At 42.8% G+C, this 20,411-nt stretch overlaps 1 protein-coding gene and 1 long non-coding RNA gene across 3 annotated transcripts in view; one reads left to right on the plus strand and one right to left on the minus strand.

Moving 5' to 3' along the window:
- Positions 1–9,095, minus strand: part of LOC116090671 — a 131,772-nt gene extending 122,677 nt beyond the window's left edge. Inside the window, exons 1-2 of the long non-coding RNA XR_004118775.1 lie at positions 8,937–9,095; positions 8,552–8,681 (exon numbers count right to left, since the gene is read on the minus strand). This is a non-coding gene — a long non-coding RNA (uncharacterized LOC116090671). The remainder of the gene's footprint in view (positions 1–8,551; positions 8,682–8,936) is intronic.
- The window catches only part of CUNH15orf41 (chromosome unknown C15orf41 homolog), a 196,482-nt gene that overhangs the window by 142,437 nt on the left and 33,634 nt on the right, over positions 1–20,411 (plus strand). The window lies entirely within an intron of this gene.

Raw genomic sequence — 20,411 nt, forward strand, 5'->3', positions numbered from 1 at the left:
TCTTCTTCCCCTCTTACCTGTAGTTAGATGATCTGTACAGAAAGCCCATTGCAGTTTCTCTGATTGAGTCATAAAATCTGGAGCCGATGGAAACAGCAACAGGAGGCCACACCTTCGCACTGAGCAATCCGAGGATTGCATAGAAGTTTCCTTAGCTCAGACCTGGAAGCCCCTTTCCAACCCTTCCTTTCTCTTTACTTCCTCCCTCATATAATAGTAGAAAAGTTAACTAAATTAAAATGTATTACTCTTCACTGTAAGATTTACTTGCATTTTACATGGCTGAGGTCCTTTCACCCGTAAACATAGGCTGTCAGCCGTTAATGTGTACAAAATAACGGTCCCAGTTACACTAAAGTGGAGTTACAGATAACCTTAAAACTTCCCCTTAACCCAAAATGCTCCTTGTTTTCTGTATTGAAAGGTAGAGTCTGGGAGACTGCTCTGTCCCCTTCTGTTGAGACTCTCTTCCATACGTAGAAAAGAACATGGTCCATTTTGAAGTGAATTTGAACTTGCTGAGTATCTGTGGCTAGTGGGAAACATAAATTAAGGCTCACATTTCAGGAACAGGTAGAAAGGAATCGAGGGAACTCTGTTTCCTGGGCTGCTGCGAGGTGATAGCTGTTAAAAAGCTGTCTGCTAAGCCATCCCAAGCTAATGCAAATTAGCAGTTGTTTTCTTTCAGAACTGTATGACTGAATAAACATTTACCATTTGTTTCCTTTCTACTCATCTCTTAAAACAGTTGCTACAGGTCTTAATAGTAAGACTCGAAACATATAATGTATTAGCCTTGGCACATCAAAATATTGTTCATCTTCCAAACTTGAGATATTCCAGTTTGGCTTCTCACTGAGTTTATAATGTTTTAGTGTATGTATCTAAAAACGCATCTTACTAATCTCCTGGAATTGGGTTTTTTTTTTTTTTTTAAGTGCCTGTAACTTGTCACTATTCCCAGCTTCAGCATGGCCTGTCACTTGTGAGATTGACTGGCATTGTACTATACCTCTTAGAGGGCTCCCAATATGAAATTTGAACCACGGATACCTAGTTTGGAAGAGAGGCCTATGATATTTGTGCAAATTAATAATGAGGTTAAAATGGATTTGCAGCCATAGCTGAGACAGCTGTGCTCCTTGCTTTTTATGCAAGCCTTTTCTCATGCCTCACAGGGCCACCTTTTCTCATGGCACCAGTGTGGCAACAGCCAAGGATAAGGAATTCCAAGTGAACAACAAACAGTATCTAGTAAATTCGTGTTCCTAGCTCTCCTGAAAGGTTTATTCCAATGCAGTCGTTAACATTCCTGGAGCCTGTGTCTGCCAAGTGCTTGCACTCAGTTCACAGGCTTCCAATTTAGCATGACAAAGTTGCTCCCATTTGCAAATGGGAAACCTGGAGCCCCAAATGGAGCCTCACAGTGAACTGCGCCTGGGGATGAGATCCTAGAGATACAGTATAAAGGATTATCTAGGATCATGTGGATGGTTCCTGGTTGCTTTTGTCTGGCTGCTGGGTTAGATCATTCTTGGCAAGTTGGGTGAATTAGTATCCTATTCCTAAGACCCATTTCATTACCTAGTTTGGAACTCTTCCACGCCCTGAAAAACGTCCATTGAAACTTTTATCAATGGTATTTGCATAGACAAAATGGAATCAAACTATTGACATCTTCTTTAAAAAAAAGAAAGAAAGGAAAGAAAGAAAGAAAGAAAGAAAGAAAGAAAGAAAGAAAATGTATGTGAATAGTTTGTCACTAAAGATAATTTATCCAAAGGCACCTGTCTCCTCTAAGGATTCTGCCTAAAAGGGTTTTCAGGAGGAGCTTGGTGAATTTTTTTTGTCTTTAAAATAAAGCTGTTTTTTGAGGTAGGAGAGAAGCTTAGTTTTTGAAATGGCACAATGAATAACAAAGGTCTCTTTTCACCCCCAAAAAGGAGGGGCTCAAAAGGACATTTGTTAGCCCCTCGAAGAAGAATTGTGCTATTAGTATGAAAGTCTAGATATAAGAAGGTTTGCAGGACAAGGAAGAGCAGGTAAGGTGGAAAGATGAAAAGCAGCCTGTTTCACGTGGATGGTCACATCTAAGCTCCAGTTCAAAGCTCAGTGATATCCTAGTAACCAGGACAGCTGGCCAGTAAAGGTCAAGGCATTCTGACACTGAATGATCCATCCATTGCCCATACCCTCTCATCCTGCACCTCACTAGCCTATCAATATCTGTCATTCATTTGGAAGCTGGCAGGTCCACTCTTCGCCCATTGTGGCCTTAGGTGGATGTGGTTCATGCTGTGGACGAGAGAAGACTCTTCAAATAGTAAAATGATGAACAAACTGGTTCTGAGCTGAGGAGAGCAGCGAAACAGGTGGACAAGGCTTCCTGTGGCCACCTCATTGCTGTCCCCTATGGAGCAAAGACTCCTTCATAAGAAAAATACTAAGTTACTAGTCTCCTTTCAAATAAACATAATGATACAAGCCAGGTGTTGGGAACAGGGAACATTACAGAGTCCACAACTCCGCAGTTATCAAGCATGTGTGTCCTTCTCATGAGTCGAAGCTCAAGCACTCCATCCTGTATCCACAGTCCTCACCATATTTGAAGAGACTGAAAAGAGAAGCAGTTCTATGATTACTTTTAAGGGACAGAGAAGGGAACGAAGACTTGGAAGCTTGAGTGCAGTAGTAACAGTTACAGCACCTGAAGCCAGGATGTGATATCCTCTCCTAATTATTGCTGAGTATTAATTAAGCACAAAGTTACAAGCCTTAAAAGAATTTCATGATTATTTTTCTTTGATTTTTTTTCTATATAAAAAAAAAAGCCCACCCCATCATTTTCTATTTTAGCAGTTTCCACAACTTAAACATTAAGTTCTTATTGTTTGATTTCTGTTATATTAGGAGTGTGTGTTTTGCAATTCTAATCTTCGGGCTTTCCTTTCTTATCACTGAAGTGGGCCTTTTGAAGCTGGGAAATTTTTCATAGCAATATTGACAGTGTTCACATTTGCATGATGACAGCCAAGGAATGGAGCAGTAATTTTTGAAATTGCAGAAGTATTTAGAACACTGATAAAAGCTGAAATATATTTTTGATGGATTGAAGTTAAGCATACATGATTTTTTTTCCTGCTGTCAAAAGGCTCTGAATTTAGTGAATATTTGCCTGCTGCGAGAATGCAAGATTAACATCACAACCATCACCCGGGCACCCAAACCCTGCAATTTAATAGCTTTTTAGGTTCTTTCCTTTTTCTAAACAGCAATTAATCTCATTTTAGTACAATTTTCTCGTTTCTGAAGTCGCTCATTGAATCGCTGTTTTGTTCATATTTGGCTTCAGCTTCTCTGCATAGTCATTAAAGTCCCAATTAATGTCGCCTTTAGCTGAAGAGTGCTCATTTTTATTGAGAAAATGACAGTTGCTGCCATGAGTAGTGCAGTGTAATATACATTAATTGCCCTGTAACACTGGTAATTACGAGTTTTTCAAGCCTCTCAGTAAACTGTCATGCCTAGACAAGACTGCGCTAAAATAGATTACTCATTAGGGAGACCTGGCCTATTTTCTGGTGGGTTCTTAGTGTTGGTTTAAAAAAATAAAAAAATAAAAAAATAAAAAGAAAGAAAATCTTGAGCCTGAACAAATAGTTGCCAAGAGCAATTTCCTCCAACAATATTCTTGTGCCGAGTTTTTCAGCCATCACTTAAGATTGTGGTCAGAAAACAGACAGGATGCAGCAGATGCTGCACCTAGTGAGCCTTGTGCATCTATTTCTATGGCTCACAAGAACAGACCTAATGCTGCTCCACTGGGGTTGAATAGCCTGGAACCAAAGAGAGTTCCTAGGGGTTAACACTAGCTCATTCCCGAGAGACTGGTGACAGCCTGTAAGCCACACTCATCAAGTCCCTGACCACTGCTCAGATCCGTGTGAACCCTGAAGGAGGTGCATAACTCTGACCCCAGAAGAGAACCTGCATATACAGTGGTCGGCTGTAATGTTGTTTGTTTGCAAAAGCTAAAAGTTCTTCAATGAGAAAAATAAGAATCTTGCATGTAAATCTGCCAAGTTTTCCATTGATAGTTGCAGCCTGGTAAATTCAGCTGGGTTTTTTTTTTTTTTTTTTCCAAATCATGTTCCAGATTTTTGTGTGGATATAATTTTCCTACTTCCCATTCCCACCGTATCTCACAGGTTGGGGGTTTTAATGCAAAGTGAACATGAGAGAAAGCCCTTGGTTTCTCAGAACTGAGAAAACAAACCCTTTCTCGAATCCATGCTGAAAGCAGGTGCTCTAACAGCCTGCTCTCACCCTCTCTCCCTAAATGAATTTTGTCACAGCCTTTCAGATTTCCTTGTGGTGAAGAGCTAATGAAAGTAGATAGTACAATTTGTGCTGACCAGGTAGCGAGTGCCAGCTCACAGCTGAGGATAGCTTTAAAAAAATAAATAAATAAAAGGCAGCATCATATCACTGATTCGCCCATTACACAGCATTAATAGTGAGAGACCTTGGTGTGTTTATCTGTTTGTATTGGTGTGCATTTATCGAATTGTTTGTGACAAGACTAATTGGGGTAATTGTAGACACTGAAATTACCTGTCAGCTATATGTAACCACACTCCCTTTCTTTCTGACAAACGATGACAACTGAGGGACCCCATAGCATTACTCATGATGGCTTTTCGAGTGGTAATAAGGACAATAGGGGCCCTGGCTAATTTGACATGGACAGCCTTCACAACAAGAAGCCAGCTAAATGACTTGTCAGGAGGGGAGAGAAGTCAGAAAAGTAATGGAGTCCCCCATGGCGCTCTGACAGGGAGATGAGGCAATTTCGACGGGAAGTGAAAGGGTTTCAGTTTGTCAAGTATTTAGAACAATCAGAGAACAGCTAGAGGCTGGAACCTGACAATGAATTTGTGAACCATGCTAGCCACCTCACTCAGGTCAGGTACTTCATGATGGCTGGAGTGCCCAGGTCCTGTACTCAACGCACACTTCACGGCTACCAACCACAGTTTTGTCACCTTGAATTTGTGCTCTGTTTTCCATAGGGCACTACAGGTTAAGGTGACAGACCCACGTGTGGAGAGATGGTACAAGTCACAGTCACAAGTCCATTGAACAACACAGAATAATCTGACCACACGGTGGGGTGCCTGCAGCCCATACTGCTCTCTCTTTTCATGATTTTGATTTTTAGAGACAGGGTCTCACTGTGTAGCTCAGGTAGGTCATAAACTTTCTGTCCTCATGAATCCAAGGTACTGGGATTATGGGTGTGCAGCACCATGCCTGACTAGGTATTAACTCTTGATGGAGATTTTATACCAACTTAGATGAGCCCGCCCACAATCTGGTAGATCCCCTGGTGTACTCCTTTCTCATTTGCTATTAGTCAGACAGAAGTACAACGTTGTTACAGGCTGAGAACTTCTATAAGCAAGTCTTCCCTCTGATTATATAAAACAATGACATAATAACTCCAAAGCAAACTAAAAAAAAACCATGTATTTAAGGATTAAGCTATCTCCTTTAATCCTTAAACCTACCCTACAGCCATACCTACCCTTAATCCCATACCCTACAGCCTCAAAGCATTGAGACATGGAACATGTGACTAACAGGTGAGGCAGTGCATGGATATGCCAGCCATTACATCTTCTTCATTCAGTTCCTAGTTTTATGTCTTTAGGGTCACTCTGTGCCTTGTAGAAGAGCAAGCTTAAGTGTCTGTCCATAGTGAGGCACCTTCTCTGGGAAAGACCTCTCTGCCTGTCTGCCACCATTTCTTCCTTCATAGGATGAAGAAAGACAAGCAGAGGAGATATCTACAAAACCTGAGTGGATAACAACATAGACAAGTCAGACTGAGTTCAGACAAGCCAGGATGTCTGACTTCCTCATAGCAGCCTTCCCCCATCCCTCTCATGAAGCCCTTGGAATCCCAGCATAGCCTTTTACATGAGTAGTGTATCATTTTTGTGTTTGTGACAATTTTAAAGCATTTAAACTCTACAATTCTGAGACTAGAGAGATGGCTCAGTTGTTAAGAGCACTGACTGCCCTTGCAGAGGACCAGAGTTCAGTTCCTAGCACCCACGACATGCATCTCACAGCTGCCTCTATCCCCAGCTCCAGAGGATCCACCACACTTACCTGGCCTCTCCAGGTACCTGTACACACTAGCCATATTCGTCCAGATACACATGCACACATATATACATTTTAAAAATTTTAAACTACAGATTCAGTGCTTTGTGAGGAGGGAAGTATGTGTTCAGTATATTTCCTAATGCTCTGCTGTATATATTTTACCTTCACATGGGGCATGGTTCTTTTCAAATATTGAATAACATTATCATTTCAAATTTCTCAATATTCCTTAAAGCATAATTTCCCAAGTATAGGTTGCCTAATTTGGAAAGGTTAGAAACCTATTCTAAGGCAAGTTTCCTGGCATGTTTTTGGCTTTGCTTTTATCTGGAAGGGAGAAAAGATGGGAGTGCTGGTTGTCCTTTTACCCAATACAAGCAACTGTCCACATACCCGGTCCACTTGAATTGGGTTGTCATGGCCTGGGGCCTCAGTGTTGTCAAGGCTCACTTCAAGAGAGGAGGAGGCACTGCATCATGCTGCAGACCCAGCCATGGGCTCAGAGTCATGGGAGCAACAAAAAACAGGCCCATTGGTGCAGAGTAAAGAAAAGCCTAGTAGTTAACTTGGGGAACTCAGGTGCAGCGGTGACTCCAGATGGATAGAGAACCCCCTGCATGTGTTTGCATGTGTACGAAGGAGAATGCGGCTTCAAGTGCCAGGCTGTGGCCTTCGTGTATATCTGTTTCTTCTAAAAGTGGGATCTCCTTTGTGAATGACTGGGTGGTTCCAATCTATAGGTGGGATGGTCATTTCTCCATCTGAGGCTTACACTAGAACAGTGATTCTCAATTTTCCTAATGCTGCCACCCTTTAATATAGCTCCTCATATTGTGGTGACCCCCAACCTTAAAATTACTTACGTTGCTACTTTATACCTTTAAGTTTACTACTGGTATAAATTGAAATGTAAATATCTGATATGCAGAATGGTCTTAGGCAATCCCTGTGAGAGGGTCCTTTAACTCCAAAGGTGACTGTGATCCACTGGTTGAGAACCACTGCCTTAGAATATGAAATCTGCTATAATGGAGTAAGCTATAGCGCCTGCATTTTCTGTACCGTGATGTGGCTTTTAATGATAATTCTGTTTCTCCCTTTTAATATTCAGTTAAAAGAGCTGTTTTCATGACACTCAACACTCATTTATCCAGTTGTCTGTTAATGTATACACAAGTGTAAACAAAGTAGCTTGTACATATGCATTTGTTTTCTCTTCACTAGTCTTCAGAATTCTTGATTTTTCTCGGAAGTTAATTTATAGACAAAGAAAAATAATGTGTGGCATTATGTGAAATTATGCATTTACCTGTTGCATAGTGGAGTTTTTTATTTGTTTTGTTTTGGTTTCCTATGTCCCTTCCTCTCTACCTGAAGCCTCCATCAGACCCAAAATAGGCTTTTTCTCTTAAAACACAAGATCCCGGTGAATGATATTTGTTATTATTACTGCTACACTAGTTTATTTTCATCTGTTTATGGTGTTTATGAGTATATGTGTGCACATGTGGCTGTGTGTGTGTGTGTGTGTGTGTGTGTGTGTGTGTGTGTGTGTGTGTGCGCGCCTGTGGAGGCCAGGGATCAACACCAGGTGTCTTCCTTGATCCTTCTCCACATCGTGTTCTGAGACAGGACCTCTCACTGAATCTGGAACTTATGGACTGTCTAGATTGGCTAATCGGGGATGCCCACGTATTGTCCTGTGTCTGCATCCCTAGTGCTCAGATTACAGACTTGCACTACCTTACCCTTGTGTAGGGTCCAGGGTTCTCATACTTGCACGACAAGCTCATTAAGGATTGACCAATCCCCCAGGTGACTAACACTCCACTAAATCACTTTTTCCTTGAGGATAATCTACAGAACAAACAACCTGAGTAACAAGAGCACAGAGTTTTAAGGCAACAGCACTTCCTTAGACTATTGGTGTCTGCATATGCGCGGACACTTGCACCCTGGCCCAAGCTAGATAGTAGCACTTGATCGGCAGGTTTTATGCTTCATTTCTTACTCACGCCCCTCTCCCTGGTGTCTGCGCAGTGTGCCTGCACCGTACTTCGTGGCTGCTTGCCATCAGTCATCTTGTAAGATATGCCTTTCCCAGGCACTTTTAAGATCTGAGGCACTTGTAATCAGAAAGTTATGATACAATCCCTTGATCTCCATTTATAATTCTACATCTTTCTGACCCTGGAGCTCTGGACAGGGTCACTCATGTCTCAGGACACAAGATAGTTCAGAATATCCCAAGTGATCCCCTGCCCTCTCTCCTGTGCCTGTTACAGCTGTCATTATAGATTGCTTCAGTCACACGTATAATTGCTTCATTGCTAGTAACTGGCTTAATACTGTCCCAGACCTCATTGGCTCTTCTTACCTCAGATTTACATACAGCATCCCAGGGCTTACTTGAGGGCATTTATCATCTCTCCTCCAAATGATCTGGTGACAGTGTACGGCGATTCAAGTTTTCATCAGCCCGTACACGATGCCGTCTTTCTTCTTCACTGCCACAAGCCAAAGGAGGGAGGAAATGGAGAGAAATGCTTTCATTACTGCACTTCAAGGAGGCCCTGTCATGAACTCACGAAGGGAAGTTCCTGAAGTTGCCCCACACTGACACTGGCAGATGCTCTGTGGGTCGCCCCATCCCTTCATAACACCGAGACAAAAGCGTTCAGCACTCTTTCTTGCCAGTCATTCTTGCACTCAGCCAGCCAGATATATTCTGCCCCAAGCTGCCTCTCCTGTCCCCTTCTTACTCCAGGAGAAAGCCTCGATGATTGTGCACCACGTTAACTGCTGCTGCTGCTACTGCATACTGATGTGAGGTTTGTTTATCGTCTCTTAAAGGAGACTGTCGTTTTCACTTAGAGCATGATGACGGCTACAAGGGGCCTGAATCATTTTTTCACTGCTCTGATAGCAGGAGTGAACATGGGATGCTTTGGACACTGAAACAGTGTTGTAAATGGCATTGGGTTCTCACAGTGACCTCAGAAGCTTATTATAACCACTCTGGAGCCATCCTTATAGGCGCTACCTCTGCTTCCTATCTCACAGTAGATTTTAAATGCTCATACTCAAAAGGATTTGTAAGTTTAGGGTCCACTGGAAAAGCTGGAGTCAGCAGGAAGACTGCCTCTCTAAGTTATGAGTGCCCTTCACTCCCCCCACCATACATTTCTAAACTCTCTTATTCCTTGAACTTTCAAGAGCTTCTTGAAAAGGTATTCCTAAGAAAAATGTCTTACTCGAGTGCCTTTTTTTTTTTCCTGAGGGTGAAATCACCAACATCTGTAAGTAGTTCGGGCCTCTTTTTTTGTTTGTTTTGTTTTTCGAGACAGGGTTTCTCTGTGTAGCCCTGGCTATCCTGGAACTCACTCTGTAGACCAGGCTGATCTCAAACTCAGAAATCTGTTTGCCTCTGCCTTCCAAGTGCTGGGATTAAAGGCATGTGCCACCACTGCCCGGCTAGTTCGGGCCTCTTAAGATATCTTAGTAAAACTATTTTTGATATCATTTAACTCAGGAGAAATGTGATTTATGGAAGGCGTTTGCTTGTCTAGTTCTGCTCTGTGGTTCTGAACGCACTCGCCAGTTGACATCATAAAAAGCATGGCTTCCCCCAGAATGGCTATACTGTCCTTCACTCCTTTCCAGATCAGATATCGCCCATTCTGTTTCTGAAGACTCTGGATGTCAAAGCACTGCATCCACCTTTTTCTGTTGTCATCCTGTACTGTGCCTTCCACGTAGTAGTAAGAAACCACATCTATAGCATCTGCTTTGGCAAGGGAGCATGTCCATCTGCGTGATTTTAAGAGCTTGGGAGGTCACATCAACTTCTTTTGTTATTTTGTTTTGTTTTGTTTTGTGTAATAACAATTATTCCAAAAGTGTGCAAGGGTGGTTTGCACTTTTCAGAGTTAAAAGCCATCTTAGACTACCTAGTGTGATTCTGAGTGGTGAGAGAGTCTCATGGTGGGCTGGTTAAAACCCAATAGGCATAATACATCCCCATTCATATACACACACCTTTCTGTCTCTAATTTTTATTGGAGTCTTCTGATTTTTGATAGATTATAGGAGTTCCTAATACACTTTAGATATTAATCCCTTTTCAGGTATAGTAGTCAGCTTTGGATCGCTGTGACAGAATCCCTGAAGTAGCCAACTTAATAAGACCCATGGTTTATGTTGGTTGTATAGATTTCATACCATGGCCTCTTGGCTCTGCCATTTTTAGCCTAGGATGGCACACAGCATGACAGCTGCATATGGCAGAGGTGACTGAGAAGCAAGGAAAGCTAGGAAAGGGTCAGTTTCCAAGAGTCCTTTCAAGGACACATGCCTTGACCTAGCTTCCTTTGCAGTAGGCCCCTTCTCTCAAAGGCTATACCACCTTCCAGGACACTATAGGTTGGTGACTGAGCCATTCGAGACACCTATGCAAGCTGTATAGTGGATGTGTGTGCTTGGCCGTATGGTGGATGTGTGTACTTGGCACATGCTTTCTGTCCTTGTTGTTTCCTAGCTGTAGGGAAACCCCTGAGCTTCCTGCCACCCTTGTCAGTCTCTGAATTTTTTGCCTGCACTTCTGGTGCCACATCCAATGTCAGTCATTATTTGAGAGCTCCCCCACCCCCTCTGGTGCTTCCCTCTGGTAGTGTTGTGGATTTAGGTCTTTTGTGATCTTCAAACCCATCTCTATGTGCCAAGTACACACATCCACATCCACACATCTTGGTGGACTTGGTTGGAAAGGGCTCCATTCCCCCAGCTGCAGAACCTCCCCACCCCCTCTGTGAAGTGGCTTTTCAGAGTCTTACAAGAACTTCAGATCTGCTGGGCTCTGTTTGTGGAAGCTGTTTGGAAAGTCGACACAGTTAAATGTTTACTGCGTGTTTATAAATGTATTAGTCACAGAGCAGACACAGAAGCAGCTGGGCCTCCCGTGCCCACCTGTTCAAACCACTGAGGCAAAGCCACCTGGAAGTGTTCACGCCAGTAACTGGACCTTTACCCTTTAGAATTTCTTAAAATTCAGCCACAAGAACTCTGCTGTCTCAGGGAGTGCCCCCACTCATCTCCTGGTTGTCCTTGGGGGAGTCAGACACAGAGCCTGCAAGTCACATGCGTGGTTGCAGATTAAAAGCACTGTGCAAAAATTTGGAAGAGGATGCTGAGGGGAAGTAACTTCTCATTTGCTTCATGCTGAGGAGCAATTTTTAATGGCTGTTCATGGTTAGAGAAGCTTATAAATGGGACTTATTGATCCGCTTTCTCCGTAGGACATCACCTAAGAGAGATAGACTCCCTGGCATCTTGTGCTAGGCCACATATAAGGCTGTGGCCCGGTTCCTATCACCTGGCCCTGCTGTCTCCCTCCCCAAAGAGCTCCTCACTGCAGGAATCTCAGATTTCTTAGGAAGTCGGAGGTTAGAGGAAAGTTCTACATGAGCGCCAGATCCGCCTCGCAAACTATAAGGAGGGTATTCTTGGTGCCTTGAGCCGTGTGGTCAGAGTGCTATGCGAACTGTAGCCTCTGTCCTGCTGACTCCGTGGAAGAGTGGCTGAGCCGGGAAACAGAGCAAGCAGATCTCAGACTTTGGCTGGGGCAGGTGTGGAACAAAGAATAGTGAGGAGACATCCGAGAAAGCCACAGGAGCCAGCGTCGTAAATGGAAGAGTTTCCGTGAAGACCTTTAAATTCATCTGTGATACCTAAGCACCAAGGCTGTCCTTCTTGCCCCGGTTATGGTCTAGATTCATCTATAATGTGAGTTAGTTATGAGGTATTCATTATTAATTAGAATTAGTCTGCAGTGCCTTATGAAACAGGTTCATAGAGGATAGAAGGGAGGGAAGGTGTGAGTGTGTCTGAAGGTAAGGGTCATCTGAGCCTTCTGGTGGTGACAGCAGGAGACAGCAGCTGCAGGGAACCTCTCACATGCCCCAACAGTGCAAGTAACGTTTATTCCTCCAAGGTGCTCTATCAGTCAGTGCCACACATGCACGCCCATTGGCCAGTCTGATAGATACAACTCCAAAACAGGATGAGACCGACCCATTGCTTTTAGTCAGGCTTCAAGGCAGCAGTACCTGAGCAGTACCTTCACAAGAATCAGATGAGTTAAAGAGATGAACTCACAATAGATAACTAAGTTCAAGCACACCTGTGCACTGACAGCTTTTTAAGAAATTTCAACAGCACTTATTTCTCGGACAGAGTTGGAGACCTCCATTGGCTTTTCTTTTCCAAAATTCTATATTTACTGTTACCCTAACATCTCTAATATATGCCATCAAGTAGAGTTTATAGTATTTGTCTCCAGTTCTAAAATCCCAAAAGGCTCTGAAAACTAACTTTGAAGTAAAGTAACTCCCCCCAAAAACACATTTGACAACAAAAGCCAACAAGCACTGGTGTGGCTGTCTTAGAGACTTGGTTTAATGTGGTGCAAAAAGTCCTCTGTTTAGCTTTGGAAATACGAGGACACTTAGTGACAGCATGGTGCTTTGTGCACTGTGGGCATGACATCATGTGCAATATTTTTCAATTTCTAAATCTGATAAGTATAATTCTCAAAGCCTCTGGCCCATGGGGCTCAGATAAGAGATTGTGGCCCTGTGGTTTGCTTATGGTTCATTCCCTCAGGTCCTACCCTGATCTAGGGCAATAGCTCTACCCCAGGGGTCCTCTGTACTCTAACCATGTCTGTGTCTGAATTATACTGACAAGTGATGACATTCATCTCAGCAGGAACCAACTCAGTCCTGCCTACTCTGGCACCACTATGCCTGGCCCTGGGCCTGGCACAGTGAGGCTCCAGGAAACTCATATTGAGGAACACAGGGACAGATCATACACTGCTTCCTCTAGCTTCGTGCTCAGAGAGTGGCCCGTAACAGTCTTCTCTCTAAATGCTAAGAGCACCCTGGTGACATCTGTATGACTAGGTCTGTAGACTCTGGATGGATTATATTGAAGGAAGAAAGACAAGCCTTTAAAGAGTGGGTTGATTTCTAGGGTAGGAAGGAAAGACCTCTGTAACCCCAAAAGTAATAGCACTGCAAGAAATGGGCTGCAGCACCCTAGGGCTAATGCTTGAATTTGAATGATGCAGCCTTTCATACTGCACAACCATGATCTGGATGTGGAGCTCAGGATCATTTCATTCTAACATAAATGGGGGCAGAGCATTCTAAGGCCAGGAAACATCGCTAAACTCAAAAGAAGGGATGTGTGGTCATCTCAAGCAGAAGGCCAAGTGATGTAATCAAAATGCAGATATGGAAACTCTTAAGAAATGGGCATGTTGAGAACCATCTAGGTTCTGTCTGCTGCCAAACACTATTGTCCCATGGTGGGATGTAGTGGGAATGGGGAGGGAGTCTCTGAGAGGCAAGGCCGAAGACTCTCACACACCTGGACAAGAAGTTTGGATTTTTGCCACTTGTAGGTGTGTAGGCTGGGGGTTAATAATAAGCCTGGTATCAAAATCCACTTGCCACGTGGGCCTTTCAGGCCTCCTGCCAGAGGAAAACCCTCCAGGTTCCTGTAATGGCAGCTGCTGTACTAATTGTTAAGAATCCTAACAAGTGGTTATCTGTCCCACCCGATACTACTTCCTGTCCTTAGTGCCTCTGGCAGTCACACCAGCCACACAGTATGGCCTGGAGATCCACCGAGTTAAACTCGGAAGAATGTTCTAACTTGTCTCTAGTGGCTGGTATGTAGCACAAAGAAATGGGGACATGATCTCCTAGGGCCTTGGATTAGGAGCCTGCGTGCAACAGACATCCCAGACACCTAACTGTGTCTCACCAACAGGTGTGTGTGTGTGATCTGAGGCCAAGGGAGGTTCAGCTGCAGCCACAGTACCTGCAGACCTGGGATTTCACTTTGTGTCTTCCATCCAGTTCTTTCCAAGGGGTTACCAAACCTGGAACCACCTAACCGAACAAAGGTGCACTTCCCTAGTATGTTGTTTCATTGTCCAATTAGTAACTTCAATTATTTCGAGGCAGGGTTGATACCATGGCTTTCTCCTGTACAGAAGTTTGAAGATGCAGAATGTTGATCTTCACCAGCCCCAGACATTTTTAATAAATCAAACCTATTCTTTAACTTCAATTTACCATAAAAGACTTTCCTCTGAAAAGTTGTTACATTTTGCATTTGTTTCCTAGGTTTTGGTTTTGGTCTTTGTTATAAAGGAAATGCTGTTGGGGATTTCCCTTAATTTGTCAGAATTGGATTCTACTTTAATTTGACGTGTTGGTGGTAGAATGCAAGATCTGTGACTTTGTGGGCTTGCTAAGGTGTGTTGTGAAGGGACAATTCACAGTCCAAGCACTAATTCCTAGGAAACAAACAAACAAACAAAAAAGAACCAAAAAGGAAGTCAATCCACTCCTTGTCTAGGTCAGTGGCCCAGATTCTCTGTCGCTGCTGGCTGCCCTTAAGCTGTCCATTTACAACTTGTAAAGCTCTTTATCTTAGACAGCAAGAAAGATCAATGCCAAATTATCTCAAGAATATTATTGATGACCTAAGTGTCATTTTCTGTTTTTATTACTTCTCATCGTATTTGGCTTGTAATTCAAACCACTTTCTAATTAATTTGGTTTGGCTCAGTTGGAATAGAAAAAGCTAACTATCTAATAGGTGGCACATGTCGCCGAGAAACCTACAAGTTCCTTATTTCCCCAAGATCAATCACCCATGAAATAACTTACCAAACTTCTGTTTTTCTAGCAAATTCTCAAGAAATACAATAAAATTAAATTTGTCTAGTCCAAAGAAACGGGAAGAAACCTGAATGAGCAGAGGTGACCCAAAAGCCTAACTTTATCTAGCTCTGATCTGTCTTCTAGTTGTTAAAATATCCTGAGGCACTCGATCAGATTGCATTTTAATTTCAAAGCCATGTGGCCTGTTAGCAAAGCGCACATGGTCCTGATTTGAACTCCGGCTGTTAAGCAGAGCTCTGGGCTGGCTGGGATAGGGTCTCCAGAAGGTCAAAGGCCTAGAGCCTACATCTTGGTTAGCTCTCACCCGTGTGGAAACCAGAAGCCTGGGTCAGGACACCAGTGCCTGTGACAGGCCCTGATTAGATTAGACCTACATCTATCAACTACACAGAGAGTGCACTTAACCTTTCAACTCTAGACTTTGGATGCATCTTTATTTTTCAAACGAAAAGGTGACTGTTAACTCTACCAAAGCCTTGATCCAAGAACAGGGAAGTAGAGTATATTGTCGTTTCACCTACTGCTGCATTTCTGTAGGGATAGTAATATAATGCACATCAAGACTCATTTTATCTGTTCTCTGAATTCATAAGCTTGGTATCTATAGAAAACTACTTTTTAATTGTATGTGAGGTTTTTTTTTCACATTTGAATGAGAGTTTAATATTTTTCTTTGGCCTCCATCCACAGTTTCCTATTTCTTGTATGTGGTTGTTGGTTCACTTGTGGAAAGAGCATTAACTGACCTGAGAAATTTGGTTTCTTTTTATTCCTCCAAGTGTGTGGTTTAAATAGTATTTTTAATAGTATTTTTAAGATTATTTCAGTTACCTAGAATATACTCCTAACTCTTAAGGAATTAACCCTTCAACTTCTAACAACACTATAGTTCTAGAAGCACATTTTCAGATACAGTTGTTCCTATTCTCCTCATGAGACTGACCAAGCCTGTGATGTGCAGAGCACTCTTCAGCCTTCCCTCACAGGTTGAGCATCTGCCTGGAATGTCCAGATCCCTTTGCTGTCTATGGGATGGACTCGAGGACAGCAGTGTTGGTGACAGAGCAGGCGGTGGAGAATGGTCCAACTCCTATAGACAGGGTTTGAACCTCCTAATCCTTCATTTATATTGTAGTCTTTCCTGGAGACCTGCCTTGGGACCAGGGAGCAGCAACTCTGCCCTCTTGAAACCAGAATCTCTGCTTTAATTCTCCCTCTGAGTCTTTATCCTCAGCCACAGATGGCTGAAACAGTATTTTTCTCTTTAATCATATACTCCCTCTAGCCTTCAAGGGGGTTTTTCCTTCCATTGCTTTGTTCCTGCCATGCATGGACTGAGTTAATAAACCCATTGCTTGTAACATTTGTAGAATCCTAGCCCAGAGTGCAGGTTTGAAGCTGGGGGCCGGGGGAGGGGAATGCAGCAAAGATCCTTTAGGAGGAAGAATCCTTCCTGAATAAAGGAAAGATAAAATGAGCTCATTTCAATTATATTAAAAGTGGTCATCAATCACCCCAACATACTCTCCCCACCCCCGTTCTTCATTTAAATAAAATCAAAATCTTTGAACATTTGAAACTTTTCTAAAACATGAGGGAGCCTGCTTTGCCAATTCACTCTCATTTAGGGGTAATTTTTAAATTTCCTGTTACATTTGTAAACTTTGAATCCCAAGACCTAATGCCTGAAGTGATATTTTTGTCAATTTTGTCTCAATATTTTAGACACCACACTTTTCATCTTGACATTATAATATTTTAAAAATTATTCTGAATTTTGTATTTACCAGGAAAATACTCACCAGCAGAAATCATAGTTATCTTGCTAACAAGACATGTTAGTACTTGCAGTGTTCAATTCACTGAACATGTATTTGATAGGTCCATCAGTCCCATTGGCTGGGCCCTGTGTGTAAACAGAATAAAGACATCCTAATAATTCTGGCTAAGATGGAAGGAAGATGGCAAGTAGGTAAAGTAATTGCCACAAAAACATGAGAACCTACGTTTGAGTCAGCAGAGCCCATGTAAAAACAGGATGTAGTGGCATATGCCTATAATCTCAGCACAGAGAGGTAAAGACAAGAAAATGCTCAGAGCTCTCGGGCCAGCCAAACTAGCCAAACAGAGAACTCTAGGCCAGTGAGAGACCCTGCCTCAAACACTAAGGTGAAAGATCTGCAGGTGATGGAGCATACCTTTAATCCTTACACTCAGTATGCAAAGCCAGATAGATCTCTGTAAGTTCAGTGCCAGCCAGAGCTACCGCATGAGTCCCTGTCCAAAAATAAAGTATGTTGGGGGGAGGGAGGATTGGTTAGGATCTAACTCCTTGGCTCAGTGGTTGTATGCCGCCTGGTGAGGACCTAGCCTGTGTCTGTAGTACTGAATTTTTTAAAAAGAGAGCAGGAGCAACTAAGAAAGATGAAAAAGATGCTTAATGTTAACTTCTAGCTTTCACATACACATACCTGCTTACACGAGAGTACACAAAATTACACGAGAGTACACACGCACACTCACATGAACAAGGGTTAATATCAGGAGGTGTGTGTGTGTGTGTGTGTACACTGATATGTAATATATAACATATTATATTATAGTTGTATAATTAATAATATAGCACTACATATATATGTACACACATATACATACATATTATTTTTGTGATTCTTCTCAGTTCTGCAGCTTCACAACTACCAATAACCTCATTTCCTCCCTTCAGTCCTGTGTCAGAGACACCCTTTCGGAGTTACTATTGATTAACTTTTAGATCTGAAAGCCATAGTCCAAGTCCAGTCACCGTTCTTGCCCTCCCTGTTTTTCAGAAAGCCTATTTTTTTTTTCCAGAAGCCTCTTTTGAATTTCAGAATTGTCACCAAAAGATTCAAAGATATCTCCAAGCCTCAAGAGCACTCTCAGCAGATATGTCATCCATGTTCAGCAAACATTTCATGTGTAGCTATTGTATACCAGACTCTCTTGAACACAGTGTTTGTGCAGCTGGATGTTTATTAAGGTAGTAGGTAGATTTGACTGATAATAACTGTATTAGGGAAATAGCACTGGAATTAGAATTCTCAGAAAAGCTTGGGTGGGGCATGGAGAAATTGTTCAGTGGTTAAAAGCCCTGGTTGTCCTTGAGGACCTGGGTTCCCTTCCCATCATCCACATGGTGGCTCACAGTCATGTGTAATCTCAGTTCCAGTGCATTCTACTCCCTCTTCTGATATCTGCAGGCCCCAGACATACACGTGGTTCATATACATACAGGCAAAACACCCATACACATAAAAATAAACAAAATCTTTTAAGTTCCATCTTTACTTAATTGATTGTAGAATGTTTCGGTGCCTTGTGGAGAGAGGGCAGTGTTCTGCATACTCAGGAATATGACTCTGAAGACCAAAAACCAAGTTACCACAAGCCTGGCTTGGACTGACCGTAAGGCCTCTAACATCCTTCTATATAAATTTATAGAGTTGTTGGCTTCATCCCAGGAAGGCTCTCCTCTGCCCCTCCTCACTGCTGTTAGAAAGCTCTGAACAGATAGATCTCCAGAGGCATCCCAGAGGGAGGCCCCAACAAGTCAGGAAAGAGGGAAGGTCATGACCTAGGAGGCAGTTGAGGAGAGTGGGGGGACAGGCAGGCTAGGGGGCATGTCTCTCGTCACAGTGCATAGAGTTGAAACCCCTTTTCTCTGTGGTTGCTTGGGATTAGACTCTGCCAACAACTTCTCCTGTGTTGCCTTTAAATTATTTTAATGCAGAGCCCTTCTTCATTCATAGTCTCTACAATTGTCTCCTTCCTCTCCTAGTTATTCCAGGGAAGCAGGATATGAGACTTGATTGTGAAGTGTTTCTTAGAATTAATCAATAACACCTTGAGGTTCTCCAGTTTAATTTGTATGTATTTATCTTGGAAGATCGTACACATCTCTCTAGCATGCAATTTCGTAGTTGTTTGGATGTTGGCAGGTTTTTCAGGGTGGGAGTGGAAGAGGTTGTATTTTTAGCTGTCGTGATTCACTTTGTAAATGTGAACTCACTACTCTGTTCTCCAGTTGATTTACTGCATATGGAATCAACTCGCTCTAAGTACACCCTACAATTTCAGTGGTTTACAAAACCAATAAAAATACAAAATGCTGAAATAAATATTTAAGATTCCTTTTCTGCATCGCACTAAAGATATGATGAGAGTAACTTTTAAAAGAAAGTATTTGCACTTGAGGAATTCAGGTAAAAGTCATGAAGCTATAATTAAAAACAGAGTTATGGGGGGCAAGTTAGATTGAGGGGAGGTAATTAAATTTTACTATTTGTCTTATTTTTGCCTTAGATTCACTTGCTCGGAGTTAGACGTGATGGACTACCAAGTACAGCATATGTTGTCATTTTACAATCAATTTCTGTATTTCAGTTTGGCATGTCTGCCATGAGGCTGTGTGCCACCACTTGCTGAGTCAGGGCCCTTCTCAATACAAGGCCAGGGAGGAACCAATACCAAATGCTTCAAGTTCCCCAAGTGAGGGACCTCTTGCTATCTGACTTCTAGATACATCTCCAGCAGAGATGATTGCTAACTCTCTTCCACAAGAGCCACTTCCTCTCACAAACGCCAGCCTCTGCCTGAGGCCGGTTTCTTCTGACTCCCCCTGGAGAGTCTTTTTCCATAGGCTTCTACCAAAAGGACCAGCCCTGTGCCTCTGCACAGTGGCAACACCTCAGAATTAGTGGAAGTAGCTGCTTCCAATACAAGTTCCCACAGACCTACTAATCAAGCCGAGTCTAGAGACTTGTCCTTTGTCGCCTCAGCCCCTTCTTAGATGAGTGCCTGTCACTGATTTGTTAAAAACCATTGATGTGATGGGGAAAGAACCAGAATTTCTGGAGACCGTTGGACCTGAGTTCAACTAAATGCCTGTGCTTATTGGATTTCACAGTTGTAGCCTCTCTGGCAAAGACACTGAGGGAAGGATGACATGGCAGTAGAGGAAACAGCCAGCTCACTTGGTACCTCAGGTAGTCTGCATCTGGTCATCTGAAAGTGGTCCAGTGGGCAGACAAGTTCCCTGAATGTGTTAGCCAGATTTGTTTTGGGTGTAGTAGTCTGGAAAACCAGCAAGTTCTTGTCTCCCCTGGTCTGTGTTTGATCTAGAACCTTCCATCACCCTTTGTGCTTAGAATTATTCCACATAGGGAGTGGGTCTCAGTCTCTTGCACATCGGAGCACTCCACCCCATTTCCAGGGAACCAACTCACAGGTCTTTCTGGCCAGGAAGCAGACAGGCTACCTGCAGGTCTTACACCTCACTCTGTTTCCTCCAAATCCCATCTTTCAGTGTAAACCTCAGCTCTGTAACAGACTACCTATTTCAGCTTCCCCTTTCTCTCTGACCCTGTGTCCAAAGGATCACACAGATTGTCCCCTCTCAACTTCCCTACCCTGATTGCTTTATCCCAGCTCCCAAGCCCA

This window comes from Mastomys coucha, unplaced genomic scaffold (genome assembly GCF_008632895.1).
Source record: "Mastomys coucha isolate ucsf_1 unplaced genomic scaffold, UCSF_Mcou_1 pScaffold15, whole genome shotgun sequence".
Lineage (NCBI taxonomy): Eukaryota > Metazoa > Chordata > Mammalia > Rodentia > Muridae > Mastomys > Mastomys coucha.